This window comes from Pristiophorus japonicus, chromosome 14, assembly GCF_044704955.1.
Source record: "Pristiophorus japonicus isolate sPriJap1 chromosome 14, sPriJap1.hap1, whole genome shotgun sequence".
Lineage (NCBI taxonomy): Eukaryota > Metazoa > Chordata > Chondrichthyes > Pristiophoridae > Pristiophorus > Pristiophorus japonicus.
The window spans coordinates 182859051-182872108 of record NC_091990.1 but is presented as its reverse complement, the minus strand read 5'-3'; the positions used below and the strand labels follow the sequence as shown (position 1 = coordinate 182872108).

General features: G+C 41.1%; 1 protein-coding gene across 14 annotated transcripts in view; it reads left to right on the top strand.

Annotated features, from left to right (window-relative positions):
* The window catches only part of pde3b (phosphodiesterase 3B), a 442736-nt gene that overhangs the window by 349674 nt on the left and 80004 nt on the right, over positions 1–13058 (top strand). The gene's annotated exons all lie outside the window — the stretch shown is intronic.

Sequence of the window (13058 nt, the reverse complement as noted above, 5' to 3'; positions counted from 1 at the left end):
ACGCTTGTGCTCCCCACTGGCCCCCCCTGCCCACAACCATCGCCTCCACCCAACTACCGCCATAGCTGGCAATCAGTGTAATCGGCGAAACTGACCAAGACTTGGGCTTTTCCACAGTAATATTGCTGTTAAATGCCCAATTAAGTGTTAGGCCTCGTTGGGGTAACTGGGACTTCGACGGTTTGTTTATTGCTAAACTAAACTTATGGCCTTGAAAACTAATTTTTATTTTGTGGGGTGCTGAATTTTAACATTATGATAAAAAATAAAATTTTTAAGAAACTTAAAAAAAAATGTTTTTATATTTTTCAAAAGTTCATATTTATTTTAGGTCTTACCTTATCCCCTTTGATTTGCTCACCAACATTTTTAAAAGACGGAATAAAAGCAGGTTCTCATTTCCTGCTTCCCTGTTTTTTAGAATTCTGCAATGCGATTGGCTACTTAGACAGCTTGTTGATGTCACAGTAGTTTGCTTCAGGGATTCCCCATTATATTCCACTGCAATCACTTGCGCATCGAAAAAGGCAAGCTTCTCGCCACACAGCTTTCTTTCAGGGATAGCGGTAAACACCTTTGTTTCACCGTTGATGACAAATTCCAGGCTAATATTTATCCAACAGGCAAGCCCAACTAAATAGTGTAGAAATTACTTAGTTGTAACTAGATAAATATTCAGTCCAAATGTTTTCAGTGATTATCATGATTCTGAGCAGAAATAAATAAAAATTATCCTTTCAAAGTGTCAGAAAATGCTATTAAATTTGGGACAGAGCTGTTTGCACTAGTAAAATGCTCTGATTTGCTCTCCATTATCACATGACCTGATTGCTGATTGGTCCTCGAAGTTTCTCTGGAATGTGTAATTGGAACCGCCCAGCCCAAGTTCTGAGTGACTTTGCCAAGTGCAATTCGAGCAATTTTTTATACCTAACTACTACATTTTAGTGATCAGTGTATGTGGACCCCTAGATCAATTCGGAACCCCATTGTTCCGAGCTTTTCACCTTTTTAAAAAATACTCAGATCTATCCTTTCATCCAAAAATGGATGACTTCACATTTAATTTTATTGAAATCCAGCTGCCACAGCTTTGCCAACTCACTTAATCTATCAATGTCTCTGTAATTTTATGCTCCCATTGACACTACTTACTATGTCATGGGTGAACTTGGATATATGACTCTCTATTGTATTATTTAAGTTATTAATCAATATAGTGAATAGTTAAGTCCCCAGCACAGATCCTTATAGGATATCACTCGTCACTTCCTTCAAATTCAAGAAAGTACCCATTATCCCTCCTCTGCCTTCTACTGCCAAACCAATCTCCTCACCAGGTCAATCATTTGCCTTCAATTCCAGTAGTTTTAATGTTAGCTAATACTCTCTTATGTGGAAACTTATCAAATGCCGCCTTGAAGTCAAAAATACTACTTTAGTTCCTCAAAATATTCAATTAGGTTTATTAGACATGTTGGCTCTCTAATCAGCTGAAATTTCTGTAAGTTTTCAATCATTCTACCCTTAATTAAAGATTCCAACAGCTTCCCCACAACAGATGTTAGACGAACAGATCTATAATTTCCTGGTTACTCTCACTTTTCTTAAAAAAATGGAGTTATATTTGCAATTTTCCAACCTGAAGGGACTATTCCTGAATCACGACAGCTTTGGAAGATTATAGCTAAATCATGTGCAATTTCCTCACTTATTTTCTTTAAAACTCTGGGGTAGGAACCATGAGGTCCTGGGGAGTTGTCAGTCTTTAGTGTCATTATGTTTGCTGATGGTGTTTTCTTGCTTACTTTAACTTCAATGAATTTTAGTCCTTGATTCATTATTAGTTTTCCTGAAATGTCAGGTATTATGGGCCCAAATTTCCCTCGGCGTTGCTCTCTTTTTTTTTTTGGAGCAACTTGATTTTTCTGGAGTATCTTTTTCGTTGCAATTCTGGCCATTGAATTTGTGCCAGTGTAAGTGAGTGAGTTAGGTTTTTTTTTAAGTTTCGTTTTTTTTTTCAAAAGGGGGCGTTCCCAGCCACTTACGCCTGTTTTGGCCGGCAAATAGTTGCTCCAAACTAACTTAGGCCAGCGTATGTTGCCACTTCTTCTGTCCGCTATGAAAAACCTTACCTCGAGTTAAGGAATCGGCGCAGGTAAGGAATCGAGGCCAGCATAGGCCAGTTGGGTCGAATTACCTGTTTGTGTGTCGACTCTATTTAACTCTATGTAACACTAAGAATTTTTCTCAGCATGACTGAGATTAGAGACAAGCTGAATTCGATACCATCACTACTACTTTTCATTATGTGTATTCACTGGAGTTCAGAAGAATGAGAGGGGACCTCATAGAAACGTTTAAAATTCTGACGGGTTTAGACAGGTTAGATGCAGGAAGAATGTTCCCAATATTGGGGAAGTCCAGAACCAGGGGTCACAGTCTAAGGATAAGGGGGAAGCCATTTAGGACCGAGATGAGGAGGAATTTCTTCACCCAGAGAGTGGTGAACCTGTGGAATTCTCTACCACAGAAAGTTGTTGAGGCCAATTCACTAAATATATTCAAAAAGGAGTTAGATGAAGTCCTTACTACTAGGGGGATCAAGGGGTATGGTGAGAAAGCAGGAATGGGGTACTGAAGTTGCATGTTCAGCCATGAACTCATTGAATGGTGGTGCAGGCTAGAAGGGCCGAATGGCCTACTCCTGCACCTATTTTCTATGTTTCTATGTTTCTATAACCTTGACGCATCAGTGTGTCTTGCTATCGACTGATATTCACTATAAGCCCACTGACTGCACTTCCTCCCACCCGACTTCCTGTTAGGACTCTATTCCATTCCCACAGTTTCTCCGTCTCCGTTGCATCTGTTCTGACGCTGACACCTTCCACACCAGTGCTTCCAATATGTCTTCCTTTTTCCTGAACCGAGGATTCCCCTCCACCGTGGTTGACAGGACCCGTGACCATGTCGGCTCCATTTCCCTCACTTCTGCTCTCATCACTTCCGCTCCCTCCCAGAACCATGATAGAGTTTGCTGAGTCGTCACCTTCCACCCCACCAGCCTGCACATTGAGCGGATCATCCGGCGCCACTTCTGTCACCTCCAGCATGATCCCGCCACCAAACACATCTTCCCCTCCCCTTTCAGCAATCAGAAGGGACCAATCTTTCTGCAACACCCTGGTCCATTCCTCCATCACCCCCTTACCTTCCCACGGTTCTTTCCCGTGCAAGTGCGGGAGATACTTTACTTGTCCCATTACCACCTTCTTTTGCCTTGTACCATCATCCATTTTGTCTTTTAATCTCTCCTACCTTCCACCTTATCACAGACCTTCCCTTTTGTTCTTTTCACCCCCTTCCCCGACCTCTACACTTGCTTAAAACCTATTGTACCTCGAGCTTTTTTCAGTTCTGATGAAAGGTCAGCGACCTGAAACGTTAACGCTGTTTCTCTGTCCACAGATGCTGCCTGACCTGCTGAGTATTTCCAGCATTTTATGTTTTTGTTTCAGATTTTCAGAAGCTGCAGTATTTTGCTGTTGTCTTGCTGTCTGTATATTTGTATCTTTAGTTATTTAAAAGAGCATCTATGGCCCCAAGTTTCCACACGTGGCAAAACGGGCGCCCCTCCGAGCTGGGCACCCGTTTTTCGCGGCGAAAACGGCGCCTGAAAAAAAACGCGCTATTCTCGAGCGCTTTGCAGCTCGATGTCTGCTTGGCGCGGCGCACAGGGGGCGGAGCCTACCACTCGCGCCGATTTTGTAAGTAGGAGGGGGCGGGTACAATTTAAATGAGTTTTTTTCGTGCCGGCAACCCTGCGCGTGCGCGTTGGAGCGTTCGCGCACGCGCAGTCTGAAGTAAACATTGGCAATCGGCCATTTTAAAAAGTGCTGCAGAAAAAGTGAAAATTTGTTTATTGAACCCTTGCAAAGGCTTGCATTTTAATTTTCTTGATATTTCTGTGTGTGAAGGAGTGCATTCTGTAATTAAAGATAGACTGTGATAAACGGGACACATGCACTTGTTTGAGACTATTCAAATTCTTTGCAGCTGTTCAATTTTTAAAATTTTTTAATAAAACCACATTGCCCTTCCATGATCAGCACTGAGGCTTCTTGCAGCTTTCTCCTCCTGCCGTCGGTCGTGCCCGACGGCAAACGGCTGCCTCAAACACTGCGGCTTCTTGCAGCTTTCTCCCTCCCTGCTGTCGGTCGGTCCCGACGGCAAACCGCTGCCTGAAAGGCCTGCCTGAAGCACTTTCACACAGGTAGGAACATGGTTTATTTAATCTTTTCTTTGCTTATAAATGTTTATTCAGGTTGGATTTATTTGTATAATATTTGTATAAGTATAACTAAGGATTTATTGTAGAATTTAATGACTTCCCTTCCCCCCCCCCTCCCCCCCCCCCACCCCACCTTGTTCCCGACGCCTAATTTGTAACCTGCGCCTGATTTTTTAATGTTCTAGTCAGGTAGAACAGTTCTACTTTGGAACAGAATTTTTTCTTCAAAATGGGGCGTGTCCGGCCACTGACGCCTGATTTCAAAGTTTCCACATTGAAAACGTACTCCAAACTAAGTTAGAATGGAGCAAGTGAAGATTTTTGTAGAACTGAAAAAACCTGTTCTACACACTAAAAAATCAGGCGCAGGTTACAAATTGGGCATCCAGAACGAGGTGGGGGGAGAGGTGGGGGGAAGGGAAGTCATTAAATTCTACAATAAATCCTTATTTATACTTCTACAAATATTATACAAATAAATCCAACCTGAATAAACATTTATAAGCAAAGAAAAGATTAAATAAACCATCTTCCTACCTGTGTGAAGGCACGGAGAATGCTGCAGTCAGCCTGAGGTGCCCGTTCTTCCCGCGGTGGAGGGGGGGGGCCGAAGGAGGCGCCCGTTCTTCCTGAGGCGGGGGGGGGAGGGGAGGTGGAGAGGAGGCGCCCATTCTTTCCCGCGGGGGGGGGGGTGGAGGCGCCCGTTCTTCCCGCGGGTGGGGTGGGGGAGCGCCTGTTCTTCCCGCGGGGGGGGGAGGAGGCGCCCGTTCTTCCCGCGGTGGGGGGGGGGGGGGGAGGAGACAGTGAGAAGGCTGCAAGTGCTGATGTGCTGATGGCAATGTACTTTTATTTAAAAAATGTTCAAAAATTAAACAGCTGCAAAGAACTACAAAAATGGCTGAGTGCCAATGTTTCCTTCACACTGCGCATGCGCGAACGCTCCAACGCGCTCACGCAGCGTTGCCGGCAGGAAAAAAACTAATTTAAATAGTACCCGCCCCCTCCCACTTACAAAATCGGTGTGAGTGTAGTCTCCGCCCCCCTCGGCGCCGCGCCAAACAGACAAGGAGCTGCAGGGCGCTCCAGAATCGCGAGTTTTTTTTTAGGCGCCGTTTTAGGCGCGAAAAACGGGCGCCCAGCTCGGAGGGGGCGCCCATTTTTTATCGTGTGGAAACTTGGGCCCAAAAAGCTGACATTCTGAAGCTGCAGACCAACACCATTGCCTAGATGCGCAGAAAGTGTTGGTGCCATAGAATCGTATGGCAAAAGGAGGCCAGCCAGCCCTTTGTGTCCATGCCATTTCTTGCTGCAGGAATCTAAAACCAATACCACCATTTTTCCCTCAAGCATGTAATGTTCTCTGCCTCAACAGTCCCGATGGCAAACCATTCCTTGCTCTCACAACTCTCTATCTTAAAAAAAAAAATTCTCCTCTGGTCATTCTCTTAATGACAATTTTGAAGTGATTACCCCCTTGTCACTGACTCAACAACCAGAGAATTTTTTTTTTCCATATTCACCTTATTAAATCATTCATAATTTTAAAAAAATGTATTCACTCTTAGCCTCATTTAATCCAGTGGAAACAATCCCAGTCGTTCAAATCTGTCCTCATAAATAGTTCCCCATTTCTGGTATCAACCTAGTAAATCTATACTTTCTGCTGTCGAGGACTTTGATGTCCTTTCTATAATGGGGCGCCCAAAATTGCACTTGTTTCTCTAACTGTGGCCTAACTATTGCTACATACAAATTTGTCATAATTTCTTTGCTCTTCTACTCTGTGTCCCTGTTTATAAAACCAAAAATGTCATTGTCCTTATTTATTACTTTACTTATTTGTACTCACGTTCAACAAATTATAACATTGAATCTCGAGATGTCACTGTTGCTCCATATCTTTCAGGATCTTTCTATTGAACCGCGGGTCTTTATTTTCCTACTTCTCTGTATTACATTGCATATGGCATCTGTTTGTCTATTCTGTTAATATGTTCTCCTATGTTCTTTTACAGTTTGATTTGCTGTTTAGCAAATCTATTTTTGTTTCATCAGCAGTTTCTAATATCATGCTCCCAATGTCCAAGTCCAAATCATCTTTATGTGCAGAGAACAAAAATGGGTCCAGCACTGACCACATGGTACATTATTTTAAACCCTTTAACCATCACTTCAAAAGTCTTTATGAAGCCTCCTCTTAGCTTCATTTCCCAGTACCTCAACTCGCTCCGCTCAACGCAAGTTGGAGGAACAGCACTACATCTTTCGATTCGACACGTTACAACCTTCCAGCCTCAACCTTGAGTTCACCAACATCAGATCATAACCACTTTCCTCATTTTCTCAGACAACAGGTGCTGGCAATGGCTCTGCTGTTGCCATTTGCACCCATCTATTGTTTCGTTATTGTCCCATTACCACACCCCTTTTGCCTTGCATCAGTGTCCCTTTTGCCATTTAATCTATCCTACCCTCCACCTTATTAAACACCTTCCCTTTTGTTTTTTTTCCTCCTTCCCCCTATTTTCCCTGGTTCTGTACATGCTTAGAAATTGTTACATTTCTAACTTCTTCCACCTCTGATCAACCTTTCTCTCCATCGTTTCTCTCGCCACACATGCTGCCTGACCTGCTGCGTGTTTCCATCATTTTCTGTTTTTATTTCAGATTTCCAGCATCTGCAGTATTTTACTTTTGGATTAATCACAACCCTTTGTTTTCTGTTTGTTAACCAATTCTTCTTTCCAGATGTTGCTGCATTTCCTATTGTACTATATGCCAGAATTTTTGTTACAGACCTCCTATGAGATACCTTATTGAACACCTTCTGAAAGTCCACATATTCCACATCTAAACATTCCCTTTAGCTATCCCTTTGGTTATTTCTTTACACAAAATTCTGTTAAATTTGTCAAATATTCTGAGTACATTATCCCATATCCCTTATGCTATACCATTTATAAAAATAATTTTTAAAAGTGTTATGCTAAATGGGAGAGAGGGCAAAAGAGATTCACAAATCACAAATACTGAGCATACTGAATTCAGAACCCTTGCTTTTTTCATATGAAAAAGCAATATGAATGAGAAGAGGTAATTCAGCCAATAGGTCTATTTTCTCCACAGTCACTGAGCAATTTACCGTATTGTGAACTCTTTCACTCACTCAATCTCCTGAGCGAGGCAACTAATAAGTACGGTCAAATCTCTGGAGATCAAATTTTTCACACACCCAAAATTAATCAAATTTCTCGTAAGTTAAAGCCACCTTTCAACCCAAACTTACAACTCTGTATCAATGATTATATTCCTGAAACCATTTCAGGAACCATTGGGCTAAAAATTGCGGTTGGAGGCTTCCCAAAAGTACCTGGTGGTCCCGGAGGAATGAACATTTCCAGTCAGAGGCTTAGATGCGGAGCCCAGCACAGAGGCCCACGCGTCCCAGGAACCTAAGCGCAACTTGGGGTCAAGTGGGCCTGGACCAAAATGAACATGGAGTATTCTCATTGATAATCATGGTGTGTTCTGATTGTAAGAGCTCCCATTACTATCAATGATCGTACCCCCAAAAACACAGAAACACAAAAAAATAAATTAAAAAAAAAAAAACACCTCACATACTTAAAATAAGTTGACGTAAGAGCTTTAAGGACATTCGTTGGACAAATAGCCCAAATCTCCGTCCGCGAAGGCCCTTCTCCCGGGGATGAGGGACAGAAATTTTGACAGTTCGCAAGTGCCGGATTTTGGTGCATGCACTTTGCGTGCCTAAATCCGGAACCTGCGAGGCCTCTTCAGGCACATCCGCACATTGTACGCACCCGGAGAGGCCACTATTTCAGGGCCATTATGTACTGTAGATTATTTGATCACCAGTGCATACCATTCTCATTGTGATCTGTTTTACATTTATAAAATCCTTGGGAATAAATTTGCACAAGTATGTAACTGCCATGTGTTTGCACTCAAAATTACATTTAAACAGAATTCAGTGAAAAAAAGCCCATATTATTTATGTATTTAGAGATTGTGTAATTGTAGATTAGATGTAGACATTTATGTATTTAGGCTGTTATTTACCTTTTTCCTTTGAATTTACAGAAGTACCCGAATTCCGTGTTGTGTTGTATATTTATTTAAATTGCACATTATTTGAGTTTATTGCAATATCTTCACATTTTAAATTCTGAGCCACAATTCGAAGTAATTATAACCAACCAACGGAATGTTTTTACATGAACATAAATTATTTTATTTTTTGTTCTCATTAATAGAGGATACATTGTAAGGATAGACTTTTATCCCACAATTAAACATGATAACTCTACAGTAACAACATTCCAATTGAATTATTTTTAACCCCCAATTGAGATATAAATCATAATCTTTCCTGTATTCTATATTCCTTTGTGGTCTGATACATGTAGCTAGAGATAGTGGAGTGCTAATTGCTGTATAAGATGGGTTTAAAATATTTATGCTTTGAGCATTCTCTTCGAAAAAGTATACCAAGAAAAAATACTTCTACTAATTAGAAAATGATGCCATTTTCTTGGAATGTGAAAACTTTCATGAAATTGGTAACGTATATCACGTAAAGGTATGCAGTTAATAATCCTGCCCTAATTTTTTCCAGGTTTATAGTTGACATCATACAGTAACACAACCTAGCTCTCTCAAGCCCGTGTGGTGGCTGGTGTGCAATGGCCGCCACACGTTAAAAAATTCCACGTCCAGGCATCTTCCACCGTTCAGGCTGTAGTTCGGGACCTGGGATATTAGGTCCTTCATTGAAACACCTATGAACTCATCCCTTTTTGGCGTGGTAGCAAGTCATCCTCAATATGAGGGACCACCTTCCATTTTGTATGCTGCATAACTTTATTTCAGAATCTACTTGACCACATCAACATTTCAAGAATAGTTTCGTCAACCAGGGGACATCAATTTAAAGTAATTGGTAAGAGGTTGAGAGGAGAGCAATGAGGGGAAATGCCTTCACCCAGAGGGTGATGGGGGTCTGGAACTCACTGCCTAAAAGGGTGGTGGAGGCAGAAACCCTCACCACATTTAAGAGGTGCTTGGATGTTCACTTGCAGGGCTACGGACCAAGAGCTGGAAAGTGGGATTAGGCTGGATAGCTGTTTGTCGGCCGGCACAGACACGATGGGCCGAAATGGCCTTTTTCTGTGCTGTAAATTTCTATGATTCTATGATATACTTGAATAGTTTCCATTCCACTAATAAATGTGAAAGAAATTATGCAAAAGAAAATTTGAACCAGTATTTCTACAGTCAATTCTTGCTTGGTGAAAACATTTTGTGGGAGACAGATGCTTCTTGTTAAAGTAATTAATTGCATTTGAAATGAACTAATTTGCAAGGATTCAATGCTTAATGTAAAGTGTTAGCTTTGGACTTTATGGAATATGATTGACATTAAAGTGCGCGATACAGAAAATGTTATGGTCGAATAAGGGAAAGTTGATCCAAATACCAAATTATAACTGAACACTTGACTTATATCTGTGTCCCCGATTCCAGCGTAATACCTTCTCCATCTTTTACTCTAGCTACTAATATATGATTCGGAGTATATCAATTTTATGTGTTCGGTAAATTATTTTTGATTTGCATCATCTCCTTCGTTAAATTTTTGATTCTATTTGTGGGGGATCATGGTCCTTGCCTACCTCCTTTCCTGTTGGAGCTGGCTGAGAGGAATTGTGGGCACAATTCTATCACCTCTATGACAGGATATTCAAAATTAATCTGTCCCAATATGTTGCTTTTTTTTGTATTAACTCAAATTATTTAAAACTCAGTTTTCAACGATTGGTTTATTGACATAGTGAGGAAGATGATAAGCAACTTCTGGAAAACATGCAGGGTAATATATTGGACAAATAGATATAAAATTTAATCTGATGCAGAAAAATGTGAGGCAATACATCTTGGCGGAAGAATGAGACATGCACACTAAATGATAAGAGTAGTGGAGCAGAGAACCTTAGGGATTCAGGTGCACAACATTTTAAAAGTGGGAGGACACTGTGATAAAGCTGTTTCTTTTTTTTTTAAATGGGACCCTAGATTTTATGAAGGAACAAAGGCAACAAAAGCAAACCTAAACCTAATTAGATTATTGAAAACCTTATTTGGGATGCTAAAACCATGGAGAGTTTGCAGAAGCAACGAGATGCTTTACTTATGAGGACAGATCATTAAACCTGAGGCTCTTTTCATCGGAACAAAGGTTCCGAAAGATCTAATTAAGGTGTTGAAAATTGAGAGATTTTGAGCATGCAAATTCAGAAAAACTATTTCACTGGTTGGTGAGTCGACAACCAGAGGGCATAAATTTAAGGTCATCATCAAAAAAGTGAAGCTGTAAATTGGGATAAAACTTTTACATGGAGAGTTGTTGGGACATCGGGTGTTCTTCCAGAAATGATGGTGGAAGCAAAATTGTAATGGTTTCTAAAAGGGAATTGGATAAATATTTTAAAACGAAGAAAGCGTTTCGGTAAAGGGCACGGAAATGGATAGCTCTTTCAGAGACCAACACAGGTGGTCCCCCAGGTCCCTCTGCACCGTAGCATGTTGTAATTTCTCCCCATTCAAATAATATTCCCTTTTACTGTTTTTTTTTCCCCCCAAGGTGGATGACCTCACATTTACCGACATTGTATTCCATCTGCCAAACCTTAGCCCATTCGCTTAACCTATCTAAATCTCTTTACAGCCTCTCTGTGTCCTCTACACAACCCGCTTTCCCACTAATCTTTGTGTCATCTGCAAATTTTGTTACACTACACTCTGTCCCCTCTTCCAGTTCATCTATGTATATTGTAAACAGTTGTGGTCCCAGCACCGATCCCTGTGGCACACCACTAACCACCGATTTCCAACTGGAAAAGGACCCATTTATCCTGACTCTCTGCTTTCTGTTAGCCAGCCAATTCTCGATCCATGCTAATGCATTTCCTCTGACTCCGCGTACCTTTATCTTCTGCAGTAACCTTTTGTGTGGCACCTTATCGAATGCCTTTTGGAAATCTAAATACACCACATCCATCCATCGGTACACCTCTATCCACCATGCTCGTTATATCCTCAAAGAATTCCAGTAAATTAGTTAAACATGATTGCCCCTTCATGAATCCATGTTGCGTCTGCTTGATTGCACTATTCCTATCTAGATGTCCCGCTATTTCTTCCTTAATGATAGCTTTAAGCATTTTCCTCACTACAGATGTTAAACTAACCGGCCTATAGTTACCTGCCTTTTGTCTGCTCCCTTTTTTAAATAGAGGCGTTACATTAGCTGCTTTCCAATCCGCTGGTACCTCCCCAGAGTTCAAAGAATTTTGGTAGATTATAACGAATGCATCTGCTATAACTTCCGCCATCTCTTTTAATACCCTGGGATGCATTTCATCAGGACCAGGGGACTTGTCTACCTTGAGTCCCATTAGCCTGTCCAGCACTACCCCCCTGGTGATATTGATTATCTCAAGTTCCTCCCTTCCCACATTCCCGTGACCAGCAATTTTTGGCATGGTTTTTGTGTCTTCCACTGTGAAGACCGAAGCAAAATAATTGTTTAAGGTCTCAGCCATTTCCACATTTCCCATTATTAAATCCCCCTTCTCATCTTCTAAGGGACCAACATTTACTTTAGTCACTCTCTTCTGTTTTATATATCGGTAAAAGCTTTTACTATCTGTTTTTATGTTTTGCGCAAGTTTACTTTCGTAATCTATCTTTCCTTTCTTTATTGCTTTCTTAGTCATTCTTTGCTGTCGTTTAAAATTTTCCCAATCTTCTAGTTTCCCATTAACCTTGGCCACCTTATACGCATTGGTTTTTAATTTGATACTCTCCTTTATTTCCTTGGTTATCCACGGCTGGTTATCGCTTCTCTTACCGCCCTTTTTCACTGGAATATATTTATGTTGAGCACCATGAAAGAGCTCCTTAAAAGTCCTCCACGTTCCTCAATTGTGCCACCGTTTAGTCTGTGTTCCCAGTCTACTTTGGCTAACTCTGCCCTCATCCCACTGTAGTCCCCTTTGTTTAAGCATAGTACGCTCGTTTGAGACACTACTGCCTCACCTTCAATCTGTATTACAAATTCAACCATACTGTGATCACTCATTCCGAGAGGATCTTTTACGAGGAGATCGTTTATTATTCCTGTCTCATTACACAGGACCAGATCTAAGATAGCTTGCTCCCTTGTAGGTTCTGTAACATACTGTTCTAAGAAACAATCCCGTATGCATTCTTTACATTTTACTGAGCATGTCCCTTTTCTTGGAGCTTTCAATATCCTTTTCTTCTTTATTCCAAAGTGTTCTGAGACATCCCCCTGCATGTGAGAAACATTGTTTTATTAGATTTCAAACATGTCTGCATACTGGACTGTACGATATAGTGACTATGGAAGTTAGGGGACATTGCAGAGGAATGACTTTGGTGTCTGTTGCTAAATCAATCTTTATTAAAAGTTCTGCAAAGTGCAATTATCTTTTCATATGACAAGCTTTTGACTGGTTTCTCTTGCCACTATTCATGGTTAGATTGGGGTCTGGAGCATAGTTGTGATGTTTGACTATTAACTCTGCCCGTCCCTTCAACGCAATTGTGGGAAATGGCCTAAATAGGTTTCTTGTAAACCTGTGAGGTCAATCTGAGCACCATTGTACTGCTTGTAAATTTATTACTTCAGGTTAGAAGAATCCATCATAAAATCATT